The sequence below is a fragment of the Microtus ochrogaster genome, chromosome 7 (assembly GCF_000317375.1).
Source record: "Microtus ochrogaster isolate Prairie Vole_2 chromosome 7, MicOch1.0, whole genome shotgun sequence".
NCBI classification, from domain to species: Eukaryota; Metazoa; Chordata; class Mammalia; order Rodentia; family Cricetidae; genus Microtus; species Microtus ochrogaster.
This window is the reverse complement of record NC_022014.1, coordinates 67,243,617-67,253,423: the sequence shown is the minus strand read 5'-3', so window position 1 is coordinate 67,253,423 and position 9,807 is coordinate 67,243,617. Positions and strand designations below refer to the sequence as shown.

Below are 9,807 nucleotides of genomic sequence, written 5' to 3'. Positions count from 1 at the left end.
GAGAGAGAGAGAGAGAGAGAGAGAGAGAGAGAGAGAGAGAGAGAGATCCAGAAAAGGCATAAGATCCTCCTGAGGGGGGGACTGGAGCTAATAGATACGGGGAGTGAAACTTGGGTCCTCTGACAGAGCAGTGCACATTAACTGCTCAACAATTTCTCTAGCCATTCATAATCTACTAAAAAATAATTATGTTTCTCATTGTATCATGTTGCATTTCCTTCTTCCTATTCAAAGAGAGAAAGTATTAATCTAAGGCCTCCCTCAGGGGAGGGATGTGACAGAGAGAAAACTAAAAATAGTCTACAAGTAATCCAAATTCTAATTTCCCTCAGCCACTGGAGGATTTGGAAGTGGACATGTGGAAGCAAACAGACGGAGGGAAATGAGTAGAATTCATATAACAACAACAGAAAATAGTGGAAAATTCTAGATTTGGGGCACAAATGGCACTATTCTCTTTTTTGGAAACTGTGTAGCACTTTTACGTACTGATTCCAGATAGGTATTTCCACTTCATACACACAGCTTAACCATAACAAAGGCAACAAGAAAGCTGAAAACCAATCAGCAGTAACGGTGAGCTGACTTAGCAATAGACACATTTGTTGACACTTTCCCCAGACTTCTCCCATTCTCTTGAGACAAATGGTTAGCATTATAGAGTTCTTGAGCAATTTGAGGTCAAGGAGGAAACTCTAGAAACAACTGATACTGAGTTTGGGATTGTTTTACTGAAGATCTAGTTGAATAGAAGCATTAAGTTGGAAACAAAGTTAACTAAAAAATTACGTGTTGCATGCATGAATTTTTTAACCAATGCTGCTACTATGGCATTCTATCATCGAAGAAATATATTATGAATTGTCCATGTCTCTCTAGTCAAATTGATATATAATTGCTCGAGAATAATAGTAGAAGGCAGAACCAAGGTACTCTTGTGATGGGGTATGGAATTTCTGCTTATCTAAAAGAGCAAATATACTTTTCCATAACTTATCCTCATTTTGGAATCTGATACACTGAAGGGTTGGTAATCAACTAATGTAGTATAAGTTACTTTAGACTCTTGTAGGTGAAAAAACATTTCTAAGTTTATAAAACATTCTTTCTAGAAGAAAGCATTTTTCTTGATGTTCCTATTAATGTATTTTGTCTTCTGCAGCTACTCAAACATCATTCCATTTTATTTATTTCCCTGTGGCAATTCTCTGACTACTTCTTTGTTCATTACTAGTAGAATACATTACATAACAAGACTACATAAATTTTATTATACTTTGGCTTCACTTTGTGTTCTGCATCTGATTTTTTTCTACAAGAAACTTTCCTCTAAAGCACTTGACTTTTTAAAAAGTTTCTAAGTAAGATTTATTGTTATGAGAATGTATGAACCGAGTAAATTGAACAAAATACAACTATTTCAGGACTGCTCAATATGGATAGCATTGGCTGTTCGTCTGTGTCAAAGAATTGTTCTGAGAATAGGAACAGAGAGAACACTTTGCCTGGCAGTGGTAGTGCACTCAAGAGGTAGAGACAGGTAGATCTCTGAGTTCAAGACCAGCCTGGTCTATAGAGGGACTTCTAAGACAATCATGGCAACAGAGAGAAACCTCATCTCAAAAAACCAAAACCAAAAACAAGCAACAACAACAAACCAAAATCTGGAGAGCACTCCTAGCAACCTCTGCCCACAGTCAAGCTAGGGTCAAGGATTTGAACCTTGCTTTGGTTTGAACATTTCCATTTCCCTGAAAGGCATAAATTGAAATTTTAATCACCAGTACAAATGATGATATTATGCACGTGATTACCCTGTGAAGGCAAAGCCCCTAGAATGAGATTAGAGCCCTCATTAAAAAGTTCATTGGAGCTGCATTGTCTCTTTCACTACCTGAAGATGTAGTTGTCAAGAATCTTCTAGAACACAAGAGGAAGTCCTCAACAGACATTGAATCTTCCAGTACCTTGATAATGATCTTTCCAGGTGTTTAAACTATGAGAAACAAGTTTCTATGGCTTATAAGCCAACAAGTTTGGGACATTTTGATATAGCAAACCAAATGTGCTAAGACAAACGTATCTGTAGCTCTGAAGGGAAATTAAGAATCTTAAGCATGTAAGAGAACAATAGTTCCTAAAAAATGACTTTCCCATATTTAGATTATTTGGAGAGTAATAAGATTATCTGGAGAGCAGAGAGACTGAGGCATGGGATATATTTTTCCATTTTCTGGTGTCTTCTTCAATTTCTGTTTTTCAAAGACATAAATTTCTTGTCATAGAGGTCTTTTACTTGTTTGGTTAGAGTTACTGTTGCAATCTGCTGGCCTGGTCTGTTGCCTGGGTACCCTTTCCCTTTAAGAGACAAGCCCTACCCACTCCAAATCTCCCCAGTCCCATCCCTACCCCTTACCCCCACTGCTGAGGCAAGTAGATCTTCTGCCTCTTCCCAAGCCAGCTCTCTCTGTGTCTGTCCCCCTTCTGAGAAGGTAACTATTGCCCCCTCCCTTCTTCCCCCTTTTTCCCTCTATCTATCTGTCTGTCTGTCTGTCTATCTATCTATCTATCTATCTATCTATCTATCTATCTATCTATCTATCTATCTATCTATCTATCATCTCTATCTCTCTATTTTCCTCTTTCTCCCATAATCCCCTTATCCATTAAATATACTCTATACCAAGCTCTCTCTGCATGGTGTATCTGTCTGTCTCTTACTTGCCATGGTCTCCCACCCACTAGAAGACCTGCATGGCCTTAGATTACCCGGCACTGCCCCTTGTGGGACTGGCCTCGGGTCACCAGCATTATGAATGATAACATTGGTACCTGACTCAGCCACATTCCCTTCCACTTTCAGGCAGGCAGGCTGGCTGAGGGCATGTGGAGAGCCTGGACTTGGACCATTTTCCACTTCTTGTGCCTGCTCCATCACTACACCTGCCAACTAAATGGTAAGGTCCCCTTCTCCAAGTCAACTTTCATTGGCATTCATCTCTGCTGACTCCCCATGGCTGAGGACTGAGATCTGGTTTCTCGTCTGAGACTCTTTTCTTCATCTTGTATCAGACTGTTGGCCTTGTCTCATCTAGTATTGCTGTCCTCATCTCAGGACACTCAGAGTGGTCCTGCCTGCTTCTTAACTCCTGTGCTGAAGGAACTCAAATTGACCTGTCCTATCTCTCGATCCTCATCCTATCTCAAAGATATTCGCAAATCCATAGCCACTGTTTTTTGCATCTCTCACACTCTTGGCCATGGGGAATAAACTTCCTAAAACTATCGGTCCAGTCAACCCCCTGGAATGTCTTTTACAGACCCTAAAACCTCTGCCTTTGTTACAGTTTCCTAACCTTACTCGCCTTTGCACTAACAGATGGTCTATGTACCCCTTAAATAACAACCTAAAGTGGCCACTTTCTCATTTCTATCAGCAAACAGGCAGATTAAAAAGTTTCTATCCAAATCATGTTCTGCATTGCCAGTGTCCTGCTGGCATCCCACGCCTGTCTGGTTTTCCTTTCACTGGGCAGCCCCACCCCCACCTGACTGTAAATGCTCCTTTTCTTGCTCCAATTCCTTCTTTCTGTTTCTGCCACGGCTACTGCTGATCCAGCAGGAGCCAGCAAGACTAGTTGTATCTGCGAGGTGACTGTTTTCCATTCCAGTCCTTGCTCCCCATGGTGGTTAGTGGTGCAGCAGCGGACAATACTGGGTAATTTTCCTGTCTACTCTATGTATGAAAAAATGTGTGAATGGTGTGGCCACAGGGATGTGATTCTGTTTTAAATGTATGTTCTACATGGCCTCTATGTCTCTCTTGTTATTTGCATCTGCTTAAAATTTACGCCACAGCTCTGAAAACATGGGTTATCTGTGCAGCATGTGACCACCACCATCTTGACTAAGGACAGATCAGATGACTTCACCACCATCTTGACTAAGAACAGGTCAGGTAACCAAGTTGCCATCTTTACTGAGGTATTCCTTGTCTAGTCTCACAGTTTACTATTTTGTCTCTCAGTTCCTCTTATATGTGTGTTTTGCACAGCGGCATGCTTTTGGTAGGGCCAACCACAGCATCCACCTCAACCAACTGCTTTTCAATATATGTATGTGTGCATGCATGTTACTTTTCAGTTAACTTTATGTATGAACATAAGTTAGCTTTAACTCTGTGTGTATATATGCATAAAACTTAAATTCAACTATGTGTAACTGTACATGCACTTACTGTTAAGAAATGTTTTAAAGCTACCCTACAGCTTGTCCTATAAGCTGTTCTCCACTATTGTCAGTTCTACCATTAAGCTTCTATTGCAATCAGTTTTTTCTTCTTTTTCATTCACAAGTATAAATCTCACCTGTTAAGTTAAAAAACCAAGACAGTTAAGCTTGGACTCCACTCTCCAGGCAGATTCTATACTGTAATCATAACAAATCTATACCTGATAAACAGCCCTTAACTGCTCAGAGATGGGGGATTTTGGCATTTGAATGTTTAATTTTTAAAAGACTTTTCTTAACAGAGAGACAGGTTGGCTCCTAGAAGCAGCACTGTTTTTTCTCCAAAGAAGACAGATGGACATAGAACAACATCCATCTGCAATTTGCTTCATCAAGTGAAAGCACTAATCATTGGGTAGAACTGCCTTTCATCAAAACTTCTGAAGATCGCCAGACATGGACAAAGATTCAAATGGAATAGACTGCCTAGCTGCTCAGGACAAGGTAGGCTTGTCTTCCTACAAAGTTCCTAACACACAGGATCTTCTAAAACTTGGCAGGTCCTGCACTAAACAGCAGAAGGCAAATGCAGTGCTGATGCCCCTGCCCTCAACGACGATGGAGGACCCTAAGGAGTGGCTCTAGGCAACCAATAGAGTAAGTTCTCTGTTGTTTTTTAATCAATAACTCAAGTAAAATGTTATCCATCTCAAAGATCCCTGGTGCAGTTTAACAGAGAGGTTTTTGCCAGAGTAAAAGGACAATCTCACCAAATTTCAGTACAACTTCTTAACATGTTCTAAATAAAAGGTGTTTTAAGATATAAAAATGCAAGTTATTAAGGGGTGTACCTGCATGTTATTAAGGTGTGAGGACAAACACAAGTTAACAAATTTCTCTCTCACACTGCCTTTCATGCTTTTCATTGGTCATTCTCTAAAGATACTTTTCATTGTACAAAACCATCTGTTACAATCATCTGACATAAATATGCTGCTGTTTAAAACTTATGTTTTACAAACTCAAAGAATTCTTGTGAGTTCCAGGGACCCGAAGTGAAGGAATCACTTTAAACAGGTCAAATACACCCCCTCTCAATTCGCTGGTCCTGAAAAAAATTATTTTCTTCCCAAACTTAACTTTGTTCTCTGCTTTTGCCGGGTCCAAGAGACACTGGACAGTTCCACACCACAAATGCTGGACAGGAGTAAAATGACCAGCTACCCCAGGATGTGACCAGAACCCAGCTTTCTTGGGTCCCCCATAAAAGCCTTCGTGCCCACAAATAAGCAGGAAGCAGTCTTGAGAACTCACCATCCCAATCCCCCCAACCTGTCATGCCTAACATCCTGCCTTTTTATTATAAGAGAAAGTAAGGAATATTGTAATCTGATGGCCTGGCCTGTACCTGGGTACCCTATCCCTTTAAGAAACAAGCTCCACCCACTCCCAATCTTTCCCTCTCACCCCAACACTGAGGCAAGCAGATCTCCTGCCTCCTCCCCAGCCAGCTATTGCTCTGACTGTCCCTCTTCTGAAGAGGTAACTACTGCCTCCCTCCTCTCTTCCCCTTTCTTTTCCTCTTTCTCTCTGTATCTATCTATCTATCTATCTATCTATCTATCTATCTATCTATCTATCTATATATCTATCTATCTATCATCTAATATCTCTATCTCTCTATTTACCTTTTTCCTCCATAATCTCCTTACCCATTAAAGAAACTCTATACCCAAGCTTTCTCTGCACGGTACATCTGTCTGTTTCTCACCTGCCAGGAGACCCACATAGCCTCGGGTCACCCACCACCCCTCATGGGACTGGCCTCAAGTCACCTGCATAATGAATGATACCAGATACCCCAAGACATTGTTTGTTGTTTGTGGCTATTGTGAAGGGTGATGTTTCTCTGATTTCTTTCTCAGGCTGTTTATCAGCTGTATATATGTGGGCTACTGATTTCTTTCAGTTGATCTTGTAACCTTCCTCATTATTGAAAGCATTTATCAGCTATAGAAGTTCCCTGGTAGAATTTTTTGGAGTCTTTTATACATATTATTATATCATCTGCAAATAGCAAAATTTGATTTCTTCCTTTCCAATTTGTATCCCCTTGATCTCCTTTAGTTGTCTTATTGTTCTAGCTAGAACTTTAAGTACTATATTGAATATATGAAGAGAGTGGGCACCCTTGTCTTGTTCCTGGTTCTAATGGAATTACTTTGAGTTTCTCTCCATTTAGTTCGATGTTGGTTGATGGCTCACTTTTTATTGCCTTTATTATGTTTCTGTATGTTCCTTGTATCCCTGATCTCTGCAAGACCTTTATCATTAAGAGGTATTGGATTTTGTCAAAGGCTTTTTTAGCATTTAATGAAATGATGATATGTTTTTTCTTTCAGTTTGTTTATATGGCAGACTGCATTGACAGATTTTCATATGTTGGACCATTCCTGCATCTCTGGAATGAAGTTTACTTGATCATGGTGGATGACTTTTCTGATGTGTTTTTAGATTTGGTTTGTCAGAATTTTACTGAGGATTTTTGCATCAATTTTCACGGGTGAGATTGGTCTGCAATTCTGTTGATAGTTGTGTCTTTGTTTGGTTTGGGTAGGAGGATCACTGTAGCCTCGTAAAAAGAATTTGGCAATTTTCCTTCTGTTTTTATTGTGCTGAACATTTTGAGGAGTATTGGTATTTGAAATTCTGGTAGAATTATTCACTGAAATAACATCTGGCCCTGGGATTTTTTTTTGGGGGGGGGGATCGGGACACTTTTGATGACTGCTTCTATTTTTCTAGGAGTTATAGGTCTATTTAAATTCTTTATTTGGTCTTGATTTAATTTTGATTTGTGGCAACTATTCAGAAAATTATACATTTCCTTTAGGTTTTCCAATTTTGTGGAGTACAGGTTTTTAAAGCATGACCTAATGATTCTCTGGATTTCCTGTGTCTACTGTTATGTCCCATTTTCATTTCTGTAGCTCTTTAATTCTTTCCACCTCCTTGTCCATAGGGTTCTTTCAGCCCTGAGAGGAGGGATTTGGTAAAGGCATCACAGTTAAAGTTGAGTGTTCCAAGGTCTCTCACTTTCTGTTTACTGTCTGGCTGTGATTCTCTGTATTTGCTCCTCTATCCTGTAGGAGGAAGTTTCTCTGATGATAGTTGAGCAAGGTACAGTTTTATGAATATAGCAGAATATCATTAGGAGTTATTTTATTACTATGTTCTTTTAGTAGAACAGTAGTATTGGCTTTCACTGTAGGTCCCTGAGCTATTTAGTTTTAGGTTCTCAATCACCCAAGCGTGGCTGTGTGTGGGTTCTATCTCATGGAGTCATTCCTCAGCTAAATCATATATTGGTTGGTTGTTCCCATAAGCTTTGTGACACCATTACACTAGCATGTTTTACAGGCAGGACACCATTGTAGATACAGGATTTGTAGCTGGATTGATGTTCATGTTTCTCATTTGTGGAGAACAACCTATAGTCTTGGCAAGAGTTTCAGTTCTTTGAGTGTTCCCATGGAAATCTTTTGGTCAACAACTCAAATGAATGTCACCCAGTCCCTGTACTGAAAGCTTCATTTGATGACAAGAGATGTTCAGTTGACACTATGTCTTCTGAATTATTTGGTGATTTCATTCAGATCACCTTCATGTATGTATATATTTTAGAGCACTTCTACTATATTAGGTTTCCATACTGCCCTCAAATGACCCTTAGTTTTGGCTGTCTCTCTGTGTATTCCTTCCCTCATCTCTCACTTCCCTCTCCTTCCTCACTTAATCCTCATGTCAGCCCCTACCCGCCCACTATCCATTCTATTTTCCTTTCCTAATGAGATCTGACCCTTCTATTTGCTTACTCCATACCTCATATAAAATCATATACAATATTGCTTGTCTTTTAAGTACAAACCCAACAACTCTTCCTAGAATTTTATATACTAAATAAATAAATAAGCAAACATGATTTGACTCTGACACCAATCACTATAAAGCATTACACCTTCCTTATAAACCAGAACTAGTCACCATAAAAATTAGGCTTTTCTACATTAAAAAAACCCTTTACATACAAATACAAATAGGTACATCCTGCATCTTAGGTTTTTAAAAAAAATGAAAATTCACTTGTGACTATTCTTCATACAGTTTATTCAATTCAAAGCATATATCCATAAGACATGGTATTATTTATTACCATGCTTCTCCACTTGCATGATTTAAGTATCATGGATTCCAGGCAAATGCATCATCCAGTATCCATCCAAGGAGAGAAAAAGTTGTTTGTTTGTTTGCTTTCATAGAGGGAAAATTTGCTGTAATGTCCTTTGAGATGGGACATTGAAGTCCACTGCTACATCTTTACAGTGAGGTTTTCAGACTTACTAGTACACCTGGCCTTTCAACTTACAGGATGATTTTATAGTCTACTCTGGAACCAGAATCACCAAGAGATCTTGTAAAGCACAGAGTTAGAGTCTCATTTCTACATTTCTGATAGAAAAGCCTGGTGTGAGATTAGAGTTCCATAGAGACTCTGGGATCTTCTCCTAAATTCTCAGATACTGATGTTGCTTCTGTTCGGAGGATAACGAATCTCCAAAGGAATCCAAGTGATCTTTGGGCTGAGCAAGATCATTTTCATTGAATACTAAGATTTCTTTTGTTGTGGGTGGTTTGAATATGGAGTGTCTCCTACAGGCTTACATGTTTAAACACCTGGTGCCCAGTTGATGGTGCTGAGGGAAGATAGTGGAATCTATAGGAGACAACTCCTTGCTGGATGAAGTGTGTCACTTAGAGCCTGGCCTCACTTCCTGTGTGTGGCTTTGAGCATAGAGCTTCTGCCACCATACCTCTCCTTCCTGCCATCACGTCTCCTCCATCATGGTGGCTTAGTCCTTCTCAAACTGTGAGCTGAAACTAAACTTTCTCTCTCTCAAGTTTCTTTTATCGGAGAGAGTGATCACAGCAATAGAAGAAAAACTAAGACGTGTTTGTTTCTGTGTAGAGAGGTGAAAGAAAGAATTCCACAGGATTTATTAGCTGTCACTGGTAACATTTTCAGGCATGCCCAACCTTTTAAATGTGACACGATGCTGTTATCTACAAAGCACACGCCTGAGGAATGCAGTCCAGTCACCAGAAAAAAAAAAATCACAAAAGTGCCTCATACTGTTTGCGGTGAGTTTAGACTTTGGTGTTAAGTCTCATTCATGTTAAGCCCTGCCGACGAAGGGCTACAAGTCAGATACAGCGGCTAGTTTAGAAGCTATGGAGACTGAAATTACTCTAACTTGTCTGTTGCCTGTAGCCTTCAGGGTCTGCTACAGAGCTGTAGTGATGTTCCACAGTCATAAGCTGTTGACACATCTCCAAGAGCTGATAATTAACAGGTGAAGATGAAATCAGGGACCATTGATGGGTGATGCGTTTCCTTTCCCTGAAGTTAAAACACATTGAGCAAAGCTCTTCTTTTGACAATTTAACATTTTGCCTGAGCAATTTCTGACATTTATTTTGTGTTCTGATGGCATGATCCATTATATATATATATATATA

The 9,807-nt window shown here is 39.6% G+C and overlaps 1 pseudogene; it reads right to left on the bottom strand.

Moving 5' to 3' along the window:
- The window catches only part of LOC101993605, a 32,320-nt pseudogene extending 29,385 nt beyond the window's left edge, over positions 1–2,935 (bottom strand).
- Positions 2,936–9,807: the final 6,872 nt, after the last annotated feature.